General features: G+C 40.9%; 1 long non-coding RNA gene across 1 annotated transcript in view; it reads left to right on the forward strand.

Moving 5' to 3' along the window:
- Window positions 1-17,720, forward strand: part of LOC142747996 (uncharacterized) — a 38,786-nt gene extending 21,066 nt beyond the window's left edge. Inside the window, exon 3 of the long non-coding RNA XR_012882117.1 lies at window positions 17,176-17,720. This is a non-coding gene — a long non-coding RNA (uncharacterized LOC142747996). The remainder of the gene's footprint in view (window positions 1-17,175) is intronic.
- The last annotated feature ends 479 nt before the right edge of the window (window positions 17,721-18,199 follow it).

Consider the following 18,199-nt stretch of genomic DNA (forward strand, 5'->3'; position numbering starts at 1 on the left):
TCCCCCCTCCGTAGATAAAGCCCCCCCCCCGTGTAGATAAAGCCCCCCCGTAGATAAAGCCCCCCCCCCCGCGAAGAGAAAGTCCCCCCTCTGTAGATAAAGTCCCCCTTGTAGATAAAGCCCCCCCCCCGTGTAGATGAACCCCCCCCCCCCCCCGTGTAGATAAAGTCCTCCCTGTAGATACAGCCACACACTTTTATTACAATTTAAAAAATAAAAAATAAAAAATATTCAAACACACCTTAATCCCGCTCCCACGCCGTCCGGCAGCCATGGAGACCTGCTTTCTTCTGCGCAGGTCTCCTGGGGGTTGAATGCAGCGTCTATGAAAGGCGCCGATTGGCTGGGCAGGATGACTTTCCCTGTCAATCAGCGCCCTTCATCGACGGAAGCTTCACTGGTACAAAAGGTGCCAGTCGCTTCACTTGTGGAAAGGCGCTGAATGGCCAGGCACGGAACGTGCCCGGTCATTCATTGCTTCTAATTGTACCTGTGTCCTTGCGACACAGGTACAATTATAGTGCAGGAGGAGGTGGCGCTGGCGCCCCCTCTAAGTTGCGCCCGGGGCACATGCCCCGCCTGCCCCCCCTAGCTACGCCCCTGCTGGCACAGGTGGCTTTATAGTATGACTGCATTGTGCCAACTGCGCCAGGCAGTAGGCAGAAGATGCAGCAGCTCATCCGGGGTATGAGGTTAGGTGAGTTTTTTAAATTATTTTTATTGGCACAAAGTGGGCACTTTTAATGAAGGAGGGGGCCTAACTACTATATGGGGGCTCCTATCTACTATATAGGGGTCTAACTACTATAGGAGGGCCTAACTACAATATGGGTGCAACTATCTACTACATGGAGGCATCTATCTATTATATGAGCACCTAACTACTATGTATAGTACGTTGCTGCCCTTTGAGCTCTGCTAAATTAGGGGCTATGATTAGTGACTCCAGTTCTTACATTTGGATTGATACAGTACCTCCACCATTTCTGGTAATATAAATGACTCAGGCTGCTGCTCTCTCTAGTCTTAGGGTATGTGCACACACAAAACAAAACAACTTCTCAAAATACGGAGCTGTTTTCAAGGGAAAACAGCTCCTGATTTTCAGAAGTTTTTTAATCAAAGTCACGTTTTTCACTGCGTTTTTAACGGCTGTTTTTGGATCTGTTTTTCTAGTCAATGAAGAACTGCTCCAAAAACTGTTGAAGAAATGACATGCACTTCTTTTTCGCAGCCGTTTCGTTTGGTCCCAACCCTATGGGAACAACCGCAGGAAGGTCACATGGTCAGGAATCACCATTTTCTATTGCTGTACAGCATAGAGAGAGCTTTGTCAGATTCCTGTACTGAGTGTGCTTTGATTTTAGACTACTTTTTTTGTGTGAACATGACATCCAAAGCTATGGACCATGTTCTTATGATTTGGCTGATCTCTCGCACATATGGAGAGCAACACAAGATGGTGGAGGAAGAACCTAGGAGGAGGAAGAGGCTTTGGGTTCATCCTGTTGTCTCCCAATGTAATTACTTCCACACCCTTTATGAGGACCTGCGGCTGCATTCGACAAAATTTTATTTCTTCTGTCGGATGTCAGTAGCAACATTTGATCGGCTGCTGGAGGAGCTGCGTTCGGGACTAACTTTCAAGAATACGAACAAGCGACGTAGCATTTCACATGAGGAACGTCTAATCATCACCCTGAGGTAAGAATGCATACTGTCTGTGTTTATAAATAATCTTCCCTGTCCTAGTGTAGAACTATGATAAAATGCCTTCAAATTAGCAATTATCAATTAGTTTTTTGTGGAATTAATTTTAATTATTAATTCCTTGCCACTGAAAATTCGTTTGCGCTTCTTCATTTGGAATTCCTAGCGGGGACGTCGACCATTTCTGGAATTTTCAGGCCCATCTCTGATCTAATCTGGTGTAAACTAAAAGATTCCGTGATGCCTCAACCCACGACAGAACAGTGGATGAGTATAGCTGATGGGTTCATGACCAACACACAATTCCCCAACTGCATTGGGGCGCTAGACGAAAAACATATCTGGGTGAAGAAGCGCCACACTCAGGGTCCCGTTTCTACAATTCCAAAAAGTATTTCTCGGTAGTACTGTTGTCCTTGGCTGACAGTCAATACCGGTTTGTAATTGTAGATATTACCATGTTCCTATGGTAGCACTGAGAATGCTGGCATCTTCAGGGCTTCCAGAATGGGTCAGTGGCTTCTATGCAACCAGCTAGGCCTCCCTGAACCCTGCCTACTGCCCGGATATTCTGGACCTCCCGCACCATTTGTGATAGTGGCAGGTGAGGCCTTTGGACTATCCACCCATCTTATGCGTCCCTTTCCTAGGCGTGCTTTGGTGTATTCAATTACAGGCTTACCAGGGCTCGTCGGTATGTGGAGTGCACCTTTGGTATTATGTCAAATAAATGGAGAGTGCTCATGTCGACAATACAAATGGATGCAGATAATGTCAATTACGTCATCAAAGCGTGTGTCATCCTGCACAACTACACATGGATGTATGACTCAACAGGCGATGGTGACGTGGAACATCTTATTTCCACTGGATCATTGACTTTGGACAACGCAAGGAAGACCTGGAACATCTGGCCTCAGAATCTGGGAAATCTTTGCAAATTATTTCATGAGCCCCGAGGGTGCAGTGCCCTGGCAGCAGGATGCTATCCACTAGTGATGCCATGTGTGAAGTTTACTATTGTTATTCCTTATGTATTGTTTTAGTTTAGGTACATTGTTAGTTTTCGTTTTGATTGGTTAGTGTAGGGAGTCGCAAGACAATGAGGACCCTTGACATGGGTTGTGGGCTTTCATATTTAGGTCAAAATATAAATTGCAACATTTAAAATATACATTTTTGAAATTCTTGTCCCTTTACAAATATTTATTTATTGACCTGAATATCAACTAATACCTCATATTAATCCTGTAAAAAAGGAAATATGTATATACTGTATATGCTAATAAAAAAAATTCAAACAGTAGTTGTTGTTTAGTGTGATTAAAAAACTAAATATTGTAAAAATTCAACACATGTGAAAGTAAAGAGGAGCCTCCCAATAAACAAGTAAAATCACAAACACAATATAATTGGATTTCAACATAATACTTTATCCAAAAACATAAAATAGACCAAAAAAATTGTCAAAGGCAGAGTCTGTTCATAAATAAAAAATGTATTTACATTTTTTTAAATTAGTAAAAAATTTACAAATTATACAAGTCGGGAGAGGATGGTGAAACAGTTTATGGACTTGCATCCATTCGCTCTGAGGGTGCTTGCGCAGCAGATTGCCAAGGAGGTGTATTGGCATAAGGATCGTGTGGATTGTAGTAACCACCATGATAAACATTTTCCGGAGCTATCTGGCATTGCGAATATGGGCAATTCTGAGGAATAGGAGGAGGTGGTGAAGTATAGCTCTGAGACACATGTACCTGAGGGGTAGTGTGCCCAAATAGCCACCAGTGCTCCAATGCAGTAAAGCGCTCAATGTGGTCATTCGGGGGGGTTGCTGCTTCGAATATGATCATAACAGCGGATTGAAATCTCAGGCGATGCTCAAAATGGAAACGGCGCAAAAAAGGAGCCATGGTCCGAACAAATGTGTCCACCTCATCCTCAGGTTGATGTCATGACAAGTAGTCTAAAACCCTTGTGTTTACCTGGGTTGCTGTGGATGGTTCCACTCTTTTTTTTTTTGCAGCTCTGGAGCGAGAAGTATTCTCTGGAGTGTTCGGGCTCTGAAAACTTGGGCCAGGTGATGTCACAGGAATCTTGCAATCCAGTTGTTCCTGTTCTGGACTTGTGGTATCTTCCACATCTCTCCTCTCCACTATCTCTGTACACTCGTCTTCGTCTTGATCCCCCACTAGGTTGTCCTCTGAGCTAATTTTTAATGAGAAATTATAATTATTAATATTACATGTATTACAGGTTTTTTCCCATCATGATCAAAATCTGAAATTTGTTGTTTAACCCCTTCCCGCTCCTTGACGTACTATTACGTCATGGCAGCTGTATCGTTCGCGCTCCATGCCGTAATAGTACGTCTCGGGAGTAACGGCCGTTTCGGCCGTCCTCCCGACACATACAGGAGCTGTGACGCTGCTGTCTTGTTCAGCAGCTGTCACAGCTCCTACAGCGGGGACCGATCGCTGTGTCCCCGCTGATTAACCCCTTAAAAGCCGCGTTCTATAGAGATCGCGGCTTTTTAGGGGTTAAGCTGCCATCGCCGGCCTGCTACGCGATAGCGGCCGGCGATGGTGACTATGGCAACCGGACACCAAACAATGGCGTCCGGCTATGCCATAGACGGAAGCCTAGTGGGTCCTGACAACGTCAGGACCCACTATGCTTGCTGTCAGTGAGTAGCTGACAGTTCTAATACACTGCACTACGCATGTAGTGCAGTGTATTAGAATAGCGATCAGAGCCTCCTGCCCTCATGTCCCCTAGTGGGACAAAGTAATAAAGTGAAAAAAAAGTTAAAAAAAGATGTGTAAAAATTAGAAAATAAAAGATTTAAAAGTAATAAAAGTAAAAATCCCCCCTTTTCCCTTATCAGTCCTTTATTATTAATAAAAATATATAAACAAACAAATAAACTATACATAATTGGTATCGCCGCGTCCGTAACGGCCTGAACTACAAAATTATTTCATTATTTATCCCGCACGGTGAACGCCGTAAAATAAAATAATAATAAACCGAACCACAATCACAATTCTTTGGTCACTTCACCTCCCAAAAAATGGAATAAAAAGAGATCAAAAAGTCGCATGTACCTAAAAATCGTACTGATCAAAACTACAGTTCGTTACGCAAAAAATAAGTCCTCGCACGGCTTTATTGATTGAAAAATAAAAACGTTATGGCTCTTAGAATAAGGTAACACAAAAAGTGAATGATTGTTTACAAAACGTATTTTATTGTGCAAACGCCATAAGACATAAAAAAAAACTATAAACATCTGGTATCGCCGTAATCGTATCGCCCCGCAGAATAAAGTGAATATGTCATTTATAGCGCACGGTGAACGCTGTAAAAAAAAACGAAAAAAAAACAATAGTAGAATTGCTGTTTTTTAGTCACCACGCCACCTAAAAATAGAATAAAAACTGATCAAAAAGCCGCATGCACCCCAAGAAAACTACAATGGATTCCTCAAGGGGTCTAGTTTCCAAATTGGGGTCACTTTTGGGGGGTTCCCAATGTTTTGGCACCACAAGACCTCTTCAAACCGGACATGGTGCCTAATAAAAAAGAGGCCTCAAAATCCACTAGGTGCTCCTTTGCTTCGGAGGCCGGTGCTTCAGTCCATTACCGCCCAAGGGCCACATGTGGGATATTTCTCTAAACTGCATAATCTGGGCAATACGTATTAAGTTGCGTTTCTGTGATAAATCCTTTTGTGTTATAAAAAAAATGGTATAAAGAGGATTTTCTGACAAAAAAAAAATGTAAATTTCACCTTTACTTTGCTCTAAATTTTTGTGAAACACCTAAAGGGTTCATAAACTTTCTACATGCTGTTGTGAATACTTTGAGGGGTCTAGTTTCTAAAATGGGGTATTTGATAGGGGTTTCTAATATATGGGCCCCTCAAAGCAACTTCAGAACTGAACTGGAACCTAAAAAAATAAATAAATGAGGCAATACTTCGCTTCTTACATTATACTGATAATGAGCCGTGCCCACCCCGAGATTACCCCAGTTTTGACCGTTTGTATAAACGGAGACCCCTATTAGATCGTTCCAGTGCCCGGTTTTCCCAAGCATACACCCCCGAGAAGTGTATTTCTATTGATGAGTCCCTGGTACATTTTAAAGGGAGGGTTCAATTCCGCGAGTACCTGCCGGGTAAGAGGGCAAGGTATGGCGTGAAGATGTATAAGCTGTGCGAGAGTGCATCAGGGTATACCTACAGGTTTAGGATATATGAAGGAAAGGCCACCCCCAAACCAGACTGCATCCTGGACTACAATAGGTACATGGGAGTGATGGACTTGTAAGATCAAGCCCTGAAGCCCTACAGCGCCATGCGGTGTGGTATAAGAAGCTGGCCGGGCACATCATACAGATGGCTTTGTACAATGTGTACGTGCTACGTCGATGTGCAGGCCAGAGGGGAACTTTCCTGGAATTTCAAGAGGTGATTATCAAGAACCTAATCTTTAGGGACCAAGAAGGGGGGGCACCCAGTACTTCTGGAAGCGAGCCCACACGCATCGTACCAGGGCAACACTTTCCAGGGGAAGTTCCCCAAACTGGCAAGAAGGGAAAAAGTCAAAAGAGGTGCAAAGTCTGCTATAAGAGGGGGATAAGGGAGGACACAATATATCAATGTGACACGTGTCCCGAATAACCAGAGCTCTGTATGAAAGTGTTTTAAAATTTATCATACATCCCTTGGTTTATAATTTACCCCAATTTTACTTACCCTGATGCACTCCGCACAGCTTATCCCCCCTCGTCTTTCCCCTCTGGGCCCTGCTGTGTGCCCGGGCAGCTGATAACAGCCACATGTAGGGTATTGCCATACCCGGGAGAACCCACATTACAGTTTATGGGGTGTAGGTCTCCGGTCAAAATGTTCACTACACCTCTAGATGAATGCCTTAAGGGTGTAGTTTTTAAAACGGGGTCACTTCTTGCGGGTTTCAACTGTACTGGTACCTCAGGGGCTTCTGCATACATGACTTCGCACTAGAAAATCCCAAGTAGGCCAAATGGTGGTCCTTTCCTTCTGAGCCCTCCCATGGGCCCTAACGGCAGTTTATCACAACAAATGGGGTATTGCGGCACTCAGAACAAATTGCGCAACAGAATGGGGTATTTTTTTTCTTGTGAAAATAAGAAATTTTCAGCCAAAACTACATATTATTTGACAAAAATAATTTTGTTTTCATTCCCAGCCCAATTCAAATAAGTTCTGTGAAGAAACTATGGGGTCTAAATGGTCACATTACCCATAAATGAATTCCTTGAGGGGTGTAGTTTCCAAAATGGGGTCACTTCTGGTGGGTTTCCATTGCTTTGATACCTCTGGGGCTCTGCAAATGCGACATGGCACCCGAAAACCAATCCAACAAAATCTGTACTCCAAAGAACACACAGCGCTCCTTCCCTTCTGAGCCCTCCCATGGGCCCAAACGGCAGTTTATCACCACAAATGGGGTATTGCCGCACTCAGGACAAATTGGGCAACAAAATTGAGTATTTTATTTCTTGTGAAAATAAGAATTTTTGAGCTAAAATGACATATTATTGGAAAAAATATATTTTTTTTAAATTCCCAGCCCAATTCAAATAAGTTCTGTGAAGAAACTATGGGGTCTAAATGGTCACATTACCCATAAATGAATTCCTTGAGGGGTGTAGTTTCCAAAATGGGGTCACTTCTGGTTGGTTTCCATTGCTTTGATACCTCTGGGGCTCTGCAAATGCGACATGGCACCCGAAAACCAATCCAACAAAATCTGTACTCCAAAGAACACACAGCGCTCCTTCCCTTCTGAGCCCTCCCATGGGCCCAAACGGCAGTTTATCACCACAAATGGGGTACTGCCACACTAAGGACAAATTGGGCAACAAAATGGGGTATTTTGTTCCCTGTGAAAATAAGAAATTTTGATCACAAATGACATTTTATTGGAAAAAATGACATTTTTTTCATTTCAGAGCCCAATTCAAATACGTGCTGTGAAAAAAATGTGCGGTCAAAATGGTAACAACAACCCTAAATGAATTCCTTGAGGGGTGTAGTTTACAAAATGGGGTCACTATTGGGGGATTCCTACTGTTTTGACACCTCAACACCTCTTCAAACCTGGCATGCTGCCTAAAATATATTCTAATAAAAAAGAGGCCTCAAAATGCACTAGGTGCTTCCTTGCTTCTAGGGCTTGTCTTTTAGTCCACGAGCGCAGTAGGGCCACATGTGGGACATTTCTAAAAACTGCAGAATCTGGACAATACATATTTAGTAGTGTTTCTCTGGTAAAACCTTCTTTGTTACAGAAAAAAAAATGAATAAAATTGAAATTCAGCAAGAAAAATGAAATTTGCAAATTTCACCTCCACTTTGCTTTAATTCCTGTGAAATGCCTGAAGGGTTAAAAAACTTTATAACTGCTGTTTTGAATACTTTGAGGGGTCTAGTTTTTAAAATGGGGTGTTTTATCAGGGTTTCTAATACATAGGCCCCACAAAGCCACTTCAGAACTCAAGAGGTACCTTAAAAAAAAGGCTTTTGAAATTTTCTTAAAAATATGAGAAATTGCTGTTTATGTTCTAAGCCTTGTAACGTCCAAGAAAAATAAAAGAATGTTCAAAAAACGATGCCAATCTAAAGTAGACATATGGGAAATGTGAACTAGTAACTATTTTGGGTGGTATAAGCGTCTGTTTTACAAGCAGATGCATTTAAATTCTGAAAAATGCAATTTTTTCAACATTTTCTCTAAATTTTGCAATTTTTCACCAATAAACACTGAATATATCGACCAAATTTTACCACGAACATGAAGCCCAATGTGTCACGAGAAAACAATCTCAGAATCGCTTGGGTAGGTTTAAGCATTCCGACGTTATTACCACATAAAGTGAAATATGTCAGATTTGAAAAATGGGGTCTGAGCCTTAAGGCCAAAACTAGGCTGCGTCCTTAAGGGGTTAAGGGACCCCTTAAGACATTGGTGCAGGTGTTATTAGTAGGAAACAAATCTCTCAGACATTTATCTCCAAAGAACACACAGCGCTCCTTCCCTTCTGAGCCCTCCCATGGGCCCAAACGGCAGTTTATCACCACAAATGGGGTACTGCCACACTAAGGACAAATTGGGCAACAAAATGGGGTATTTTGTTCCCTGTGAAAATAAGAAATTTTGATCACAAATGACATTTTATTGGAAAAAATGACATTTTTTTCATTTCAGAGCCCAATTCAAATACGTGCTGTGAAAAAAATGTGCGGTCAAAATGGTAACAACAACCCTAAATGAATTCCTTGAGGGGTGTAGTTTACAAAATGGGGTCACTATTGGGGGATTCCTACTGTTTTGACACCTCAACACCTCTTCAAACCTGGCATGCTGCCTAAAATATATTCTAATAAAAAAGAGGCCTCAAAATGCACTAGGTGCTTCCTTGCTTCTAGGGCTTGTCTTTTAGTCCACGAGCGCAGTAGGGCCACATGTGGGACATTTCTAAAAACTGCAGAATCTGGACAATACATATTTAGTAGTGTTTCTCTGGTAAAACCTTCTTTGTTACAGAAAAAAAAATGAATAAAATTGAAATTCAGCAAGAAAAATGAAATTTGCAAATTTCACCTCCACTTTGCTTTAATTCCTGTGAAATGCCTGAAGGGTTAAAAAACTTTATAACTGCTGTTTTGAATACTTTGAGGGGTCTAGTTTTTAAAATGGGGTGTTTTATCAGGGTTTCTAATACATAGGCCCCACAAAGCCACTTCAGAACTCAAGAGGTACCTTAAAAAAAAGGCTTTTGAAATTTTCTTAAAAATATGAGAAATTGCTGTTTATGTTCTAAGCCTTGTAACGTCCAAGAAAAATAAAAGAATGTTCAAAAAACGATGCCAATCTAAAGTAGACATATGGGAAATGTGAACTAGTAACTATTTTGGGTGGTATAAGCGTCTGTTTTACAAGCAGATGCATTTAAATTCTGAAAAATGCAATTTTTTCAACATTTTCTCTAAATTTTGCAATTTTTCACCAATAAACACTGAATATATCGACCAAATTTTACCACGAACATGAAGCCCAATGTGTCACGAGAAAACAATCTCAGAATCGCTTGGGTAGGTTTAAGCATTCCGACGTTATTACCACATAAAGTGAAATATGTCAGATTTGAAAAATGGGGTCTGAGCCTTAAGGCCAAAACTAGGCTGCGTCCTTAAGGGGTTAAGGGACCCCTTAAGACATTGGTGCAGGTGTTATTAGTAGGAAACAAATCTCTCAGACATTTATTACATATTTAGTGTGATATGTCTTTTTTCCCTAGATGGGGGAAAATACTTTTACAGCCAATTTTTTATTTTATAGTTTTTAAACGAAGTTCCAAAACGGGTTTGAGAAAGGATAACTGGCGAGAAAACGGATATGGCCTTTTCTTGCTTGGAGCGGAACTACTTCCCTTTTGTGTTCATATCACTACGGTATTGGACCCTGTTGCTTCTCCACCTGACTTTAATATCATTCACTGTTAGGAATGTAAAATAAATATATAACTGTAAATTATTGCAAAAATATAAGTGCAGATGTACTATGGGGCCCACATTACATTACTTTTAACATTTGACTCTGTCTCTATCAGGGCCACATGTTGCACAATTAATAAATTATTGCCCACAACCTTGATCAACAGCAACGCCTGACAAAAGGGGCAAGAAGACAGCGTCTGTATGAGGGCCACATGTTGCACAATTAATAAATTATTTCCCAAAACCTTCATCAACAGCGACACCGGACAAAAGTGGCAAAAAGACATTGGCTCTATCAGGGCTACATGTTGCACAATTTATAAATTATTTCCCAAAACCTTGATCAACAGCGACACATGACAAAAGGAGCAAGAAGACACTGTTTCATACAGGACAACAGGGCTTTGAAAAAATACCCAAATTATATTTTAAATAAGACAGCTACATACAATATTTGCTTCTACTTACCAAAGTTGTTTCTCTCAGCAGGACTAGCACTAGTCCACTGAGTAAACATGGCTTTTGAAATGGCCTCGAGACTCCGTTGCATGAAACTCACTACATGTCCTATATTGGTGCGTGTTTGCGCATCGCAGTTGCCCATTGAAGTCTTTCGGTGCGTGGAAACAACGCACTGAACACTTGTATCATCCTTGTCCTGCGTATTATCCACACAGAGTTGCAAAGCACATTGGGACTTTAACCCCTTCCCGCCGCAGCCCTGTTTCAGATTTTCATTTTCGTTTTTTCCTCCCCACCTTCCAAAAGCCATAACGTCTTTATTTTTCCGTCCATATAGTACTATGAGGGCTTGATTTTTGCGGGACGAGTTGTAGTTTTTCATAGCACCATTTATTTTGCCATATAATGTACTAGGAAATGTGAAAAAAAATTATTTGTGGGGTAGAAAATGAAAAAAACAGATATTCCTCCATGGTTTTTTGCGCGCCATTTTTACGGAATTCACTGTGCAATTAAAACAACATGTTAACTTTATTCTCTGGGTCAATACGATTACGGCGATACAAATATATATAGTTTTTTCCATATTTTACTACTTTTACAAGTAAAAACCTAAGTGTAAAAAAGAAAATTTATTTTGTGTCGCCAAATTCCAAGAGCCACGACTTTTTTATTTTTCCATTGATTAAGTGGTATGAGGGTTTATTTTTTTGCGGGATAAGCTGTAGTTTTTAATAATACCATTTTGGTGTATATGCGATGGATTGATCACTTTTTATTTCATTTTTTGTGTGAGATTAGGTGACCAAAAAATAGAGATTCTGGAGTTTAGATTTTTTTTTACGCCGTTCACCGTGCGGGTTAAATAATGATATATTGTAATAGTTCAGACTTTTACGGACGTGGCAATACCAATTATGTTTATTTTTTTATTTTTTTTACTATGCTCTAGGGAGAAAATGGGAAAAGGGGGTTTTTTTGAACTTTTAATATATATATATATATATTTATTTTTTTTACACAAAAAACAACTTTATTTAACTCATTTTTACTTTTTTTATTAGTCCCCCTAGGGGACTTCAACCAGCGATCGTTAGATCGCTTGCACGATATACTGCAATACTAATGTATTGCAGTATATCGTGATTCTGACAGACTTCTATTAAGCCCTGCCGGAGGCACAAAGATTTTGCTGAATTGGTTTCTGGGGGCCATGTCGCATTTGCAGAGCCCCTGAAGTACCAATACAGTAGAAATTCCCCAGGTGTGACCCCATTTTGAAGACTATACCCCTGAAATATTTAAATTAGAGGTGTAGTGAGCATTTTGATCCCTCAGGTGTTTTATAGATTTTATTAGCATTGGACTGTGAAAATGAAAAAAATATATATTTTCCAATAACATGTAGATTTAGCTCATAATTTTCCATTTCCACAAGGAATACAAGAGAACAGACACCACAAAATTTGTTACACAATTTCTCCTAAGTAAGGAAATACCCGATATGTGGCTGGAAACTGCTATTTGGACACACGGCAAGGGTCTAAAGGGAAAAAGCACAATTTAGTTTTTGGAGTGGAGATTTTATAAAATTGTTTTTTGGTGCCATGTTGCATTGCGCTGAGGTACCAGTACAGTGAAAACCCCCGAGAAGTGACCCCATTTAGGAAACTACACCCTTCAAGGAATTCATCTAGAAGTTTAGTGAGCATTTTGACCCCAAAGATTTTGCAGAAATTAGTACACAGTAGATGTTGCAGAATAAAAATTGACATTTTCCACAAATATGCTATTTCAGTGCCCAATGTGTTGTACTCAGATTGTGCCACTTTAGACACAAACCCCATAAATTGTTAAGTGGGTTCTCCAGAGTACAGTAACACCCCATATGTGGTCTTAAACTGCTTTTTGGGCACACTGCCAGGCCCAGAAGGACTGCCATTTGGTTTTTGAAGGGCAGATTTTGCTTGGTAGTAGTTTTGTTTAGTGTCTTACTGGTGTTTCAATTTATAATATGGGGGCATATGTAAACTGTGCGGAGTACATCAGGGTATATGTAAGCTGTGCGGAGTACATAAGGGTATATGTAAGCTGTGCGGAGTACATCAGGGTATATGTAAGCTGTGCGGAGTACATCAGGGTATATGTAAGCTGTGCGGAGTACATCAGGGTATATGTAAGCTGTGCAGAGTACATCAGGGTATATGTAAGCTGTGTGGAGTACATCAGGATATATGTAAGCTGTGTGGAGTACATCAGGGTATATGTAAGCTGTGCGGAGTACATCAGGGTATATGTAAGCTGGGGGGAGTACATCAGGATATATGTAAGCTGTGTGGAGTACATCAGGGTATATGTAAACTGTGCGGAGTACATCAGGGTATATGTAAGCTGGGGGCAGTACATTAGGGTATATGTAAACTGGGAAGAGTACATCAGAATATATGTAATCTGTGAGGAGTACATCAGGGTATATGTAAACTGGGCGGAGTGCATCAGGGTATATGTAGGCTGGGCTGAGTACATCAGGGTATATGTAAACTGGGCGGAGTACATCAGGGTATATGTAAACTGGGCGGAGTACATCAGAATATATGTAATCTGTGAGGAGTACATCAGGGTATATGTAAACTGGGTGGAGTGCATCAGGGTAAATGTAGGCTGGGCGGAGTGCATCAGGGTATATATGAACTGGGCTGAGTGCATCAGGTCATAATAGGATGATGTAATAGTGGGGTAAATTAATAATTAATTATCCATGGATTGTGGCGTCTGCTTTGAACCAATCATTTATGCACAGGCCAGATTTTTGGGTGCAGGAGTCACACTTCTAAAGGGCGTCCGTGGTATTGTACAAAATATCCGCACTCCAGCATTGCCTAATCTTTGACTTCTTCACAAGCGCCATATGTAGCACAGACTCCTGTGCCCGCTTCATCCTCAGGGCATTACTGTATGACCATTTGCGGAAACGCACCGCTAAAAAGGATGTACAGTAACGCCCATTTGCGGGAAGGGGTTAAAGGGGTTCTACACTAGTCTAAAATGGGTTTTGACAGTGTGAGTATACAGAGTGTTCACATTTTATAATATATATGTCACTTAGAGTAGACTTTCCTTCACTTAGGACAAATATTGATTTTGATGCCTTTGAAGCCAGGGTATGCCTTGGCCAGGGTATCTAAATACTCTGGCCAAGGTAGAATTACTTGCACTCCCCTTGGCACCCAGCACCTGGGGTACATGTCCCACAAGCCATGCCCTAGCTATGACCTGCTTAGAGCTACTACAAAGAAACAGGTAGAAGGCAATAGTAAGCAGTGAAATATATTTAATCCATCCTCGACATCCGCTATATATATATGGCAGAGGTTGGTTGGTTGAGTAGAAAGCGGGCTCACGGGCAATTCGTTTTTTTCTTGTAAAAACAGTAAAACATAAAAAAATTATATAAATTTGGTATCGCCGTAATCGCATTTACCCGCAGAATAATGTTAACATGCCGTGTTTACCACACCCTGAACGCTGTAAAAACAAAACCCAAACAACAATGGAGGAATCACAGTTTTTTTCCCATTCCACCACACAAAGATACATTTTCCAGTTTTCCATTACATTATATGATACAATGAATGGTGCTGCAGAAAACTACAACTCGTCCTGCAAAAAACAAGCCCTAATACGGCTATAATGTTATGGCCTCCGAAAGGTGAGGAGAAATAAGTGAAAATTAAATGAAAAAACAATGACTTGCGAGAAAAGGGGTTACGTAATTCTTCCCTTACAACTGCTCACATAAAATGTAAATAGGTGTAAAATTTATATTTTATCTAATGATCACAAACTGTATATAAGAACGTAAAGTCAGTTTAATAATTCCATCTAACATTGCCGTAAAAGGCTCAACTTACTCAGTATTCATATCAAGGTGGCATTGCCATGGAACTAAGGAGAAACAAATATATTAGCAGCACCATGGCAGTTTATTGCAAAATGAATCATAGGTTTTTAAAAATTATTATATCATATCAAAATATACTGGTACTTCAATATATTGAATATTGTGTTTGTTTGTTTGTTTTTGTGGTTTACCTTGGACAAGCAATAATGTAATAATACTGGGAAAGTTAACGTGAATATAATTACAGATTGTAAGAAAATAAATTTGAAGTTTAAAAAGTTACTATGCCAAATTGTAGAAAGGCAGCACAAGGCTGCATGAACACATCAATCGGCTGTCGTACGGTCGCTAATGACAGATCCGTGAAACACGGACTGCACACGGATGACTTTCTTGTGAAGTCCGTTGTTTCACGGACCAAATCAATGAAAAGGCTGAGACTGTTTTATAAAAAACAGACAGGAGTAGGACCTGTCCTATTTTTGACGTAACAGCCGCACGGTTCCGTTAGAACAACGGAAGTGTGCATGGGCCCATTGAAATTAATGTGTCAGGGTGCTATCAGTTAAAAAATAGATAGCACCCTGACGAAAAAAACTGGTGGACATGAAGCCTTAAAGTTACTGCACCTGCAAGCATAAAAAAAAAATGAGTAAGAGAAAGCAACAGAAATAAAAGTCTCTGAGGGCAAAAACGGCACTGAAAAGGGTGGAACGAAGATGTACAAAATACAGTAGAGAAGTAGATAAGTATGGTATAAAACAAATGCTAAATAGGGCAAGATAGAAAGAGAAACAGTTGAAAGACATCATTCTTTAAAGACTTAAGACGATGATGATGAACAGGTAATAAATAGCACATATGAGTGAGAGAACTGTTATTCTCTCTGGGCAAGAGAATGGCAAATAACAAAGATTTTGAAAAATAAATTACAAAGGAGGACAAAAAAACTGTAAATATGGGAAAAAGTATGGTAGACATGACATGCTGATGACAAAGGGCAATACTGCAGACAGGAGCAAGAAAACACAATAGCAAAAGATGAAGTAATAATAACTCTCCACTATCTGCTACTACTGCACAGCTACAATATTGTGTGCATTAGTGCCTCAGAGGATAGGGTGACATTTACCCTTGCATGTTCTGTAAAACAGTGCTTATATTACCATCATCGTCATCCTGTTACGTTTTTGAGAGGTAATAAACATGTCAAGCTGTGCTTCTATACAAATAAATGTGGATTGCATGATTCATATTAAATGGATGGGGAACTTGCTAGAAATTTTATTTTTTTATGCAAATGGAACATCTTGTCTCATTATATATTCATGTGAGATTTACTAACAAGTGATAGAGTCTATAAATCAGTCAGTGCAAAGTCATATCTGAACATACCGTTTTATGAACTGCTTACTGGCCAGGAAAATGAAGTAAATGAGCTGTAATTTTTACTTTTTAACATTTATACGTGCAGTACTGCATCAGCAAATGTCTGTATCATAAAAGCAAATAAATATTGCTTACCTTTTATCCAGCCCAGGAGTTCATGCCATAGTCTGGCTTGTGTAATCATGTGTAATCATGTAGCGTCCATGGCCGCGGACCGCCGTTCCTACTCACCCCTCGGCGGCCGCAGCCATGAATCTGTGAGTGCTGGCCGGCATCTCCTTCCACTCCGCTCAGCTGTGTCCCATAGGGTGCTCGTGCCCAGCCTTTTAGGGCCAGCGCACGCACATGAGTTATATTACAATTTAGCCCTAATCACTCTAGACTATAAAAGGGGCTCTGCCCTTTCACTTCCTGCATGAGCGTTGTTTGTAATTCCCATGTTAGTCTTAGCAAATGGTCGCTCAGTGTTAACCTGTTCCAAAGTGTTCCCATGCCCTACTACCTGTTTCTGTACCCTGTGCTGTGCTGGTTCCTAGCCCTATCGAGTGTTGGAGTTGTATTCTGTCATCGGTCACGCCTGCTGTCATACACATCTGGTGTTATCTGCGATCATCTGCCATCTAAAGTTCCATCTGTGCCTAGCCACTGCGACTGTCTGGACTATTCAGGTACCCTTGTGGTAGACTTTGTATTGATTGGGTACTCTGTTGTTTGGCCAGTTGCCTCCCCGCTACGGTGGTGTGGCCTAGTGGGTCCACATAACCACAAATCGTGACAAATCAGACATTGCATCTGTCCTGCCAACACATTTGTCGTGACGCCACATATGTTTTTCCTGCAACTGCCTCCTTACTCACTGTCAGTATTTTACTGCCCAATGTCCTGACTATAGACCTCCTGCCTGGATTGTAGGCCTAACATTAGCTTTTTGTTAAATTAAGCTGACTGATTTAATTAATTATGTAAATTTGGCACTTCAAATGGGTGTATGTGTGTGTGTGTGTATATATATAGTTTTCCGACCCTAATTTCAATTTTTAAAAAGGTCTGGGACACTAAATATCTTCCAATAATCCCCCCCAAATACCTTCTTTTGTTTCCGATGTTTTCCTCATGATTCCCACTCTCTTTGCAAATTTTTCCATTTGTTTACATCCAGGAGTTCCGGTCCACAACAGTTTCCGGTTCCTCCTAGACTACATTTACCACAATGCATAGAACTGGTATCTCAGCCAGTTCCAGACCAGCCCAGCACACCTCCTCTGTTCTCAGCAAGACCGCGCACTCCATTGGACGCTGGGAATGGCGCAAGCGCAGTGTAGTCAGCAAGGCTTGTATGAAGAAAGAATACTCACGCAGGTGAAGGGGAGGCAACGAACTGAGCATGAGTGGAGGAAACACTTGGCTTGAAAAATGCATGCTCTGTGAATGATTAAGCGTATAAACCCTCTCCCCCTTTGTACATGACGTCAGTAATGACGCTCCATACAATGAGCAGGCCGGAAGGAAGCATGGACAGTGAATGGACGAGACATCACCGGAAGAGTGAAAATCAGATGGGGTTGGCGTTGCGTGACCCGCAATGCAATCGGCAAAACTGTGCAGATTCTCCAGCGTCAGTAATTTGAAAAGTGACCTGCATTGGCAGCTGTAGGTGTTTGACCATTACATGTGAGGTTCCCAGAAAACCCCTTTAAGGCTTTGTTCATACCTACATTCTGATTTCCTTTTAGAATGGAAATCACTTTATAGTTGTATTGTTGCTCATGTAAAATAAAACAATAAAAAAAAAAAAGTGGTTACCTTGAGTTAAAAAAGTTGCCCTCATTTTTCTGACCCCCTGATATTCAGTTTGCAACCTGCTCCTAGTTTCAAACTTTTCTCACGTGGGCGTGTTCCATTCAGTAATACATGCTGGATGTGAGTTCTGTGACTCCAGGATGCTGCTGCATTTACAACAGTAAGGGTATGTTGACACGCACTCTTTTCAGACGTAATTCGGGCATCTTACGCCTCGACTTACGCCTGAGAAAACGGCTCCATTATGCCTACAAACATCTGCCCATTGCATTCAATGGGTTTTACGGTGTTCTGTTCCTATGAGGTGTTATTTTACGCGTCGCTGTCAAAAGACGGCGCGTAAAAAGACACCCGCGAAAAGGAAGTGCATGTCACGTTTTTGG

Source organism: Rhinoderma darwinii, chromosome 3 (assembly GCF_050947455.1).
Source record: "Rhinoderma darwinii isolate aRhiDar2 chromosome 3, aRhiDar2.hap1, whole genome shotgun sequence".
In the NCBI taxonomy this organism is placed as follows: domain Eukaryota; kingdom Metazoa; phylum Chordata; class Amphibia; order Anura; family Rhinodermatidae; genus Rhinoderma; species Rhinoderma darwinii.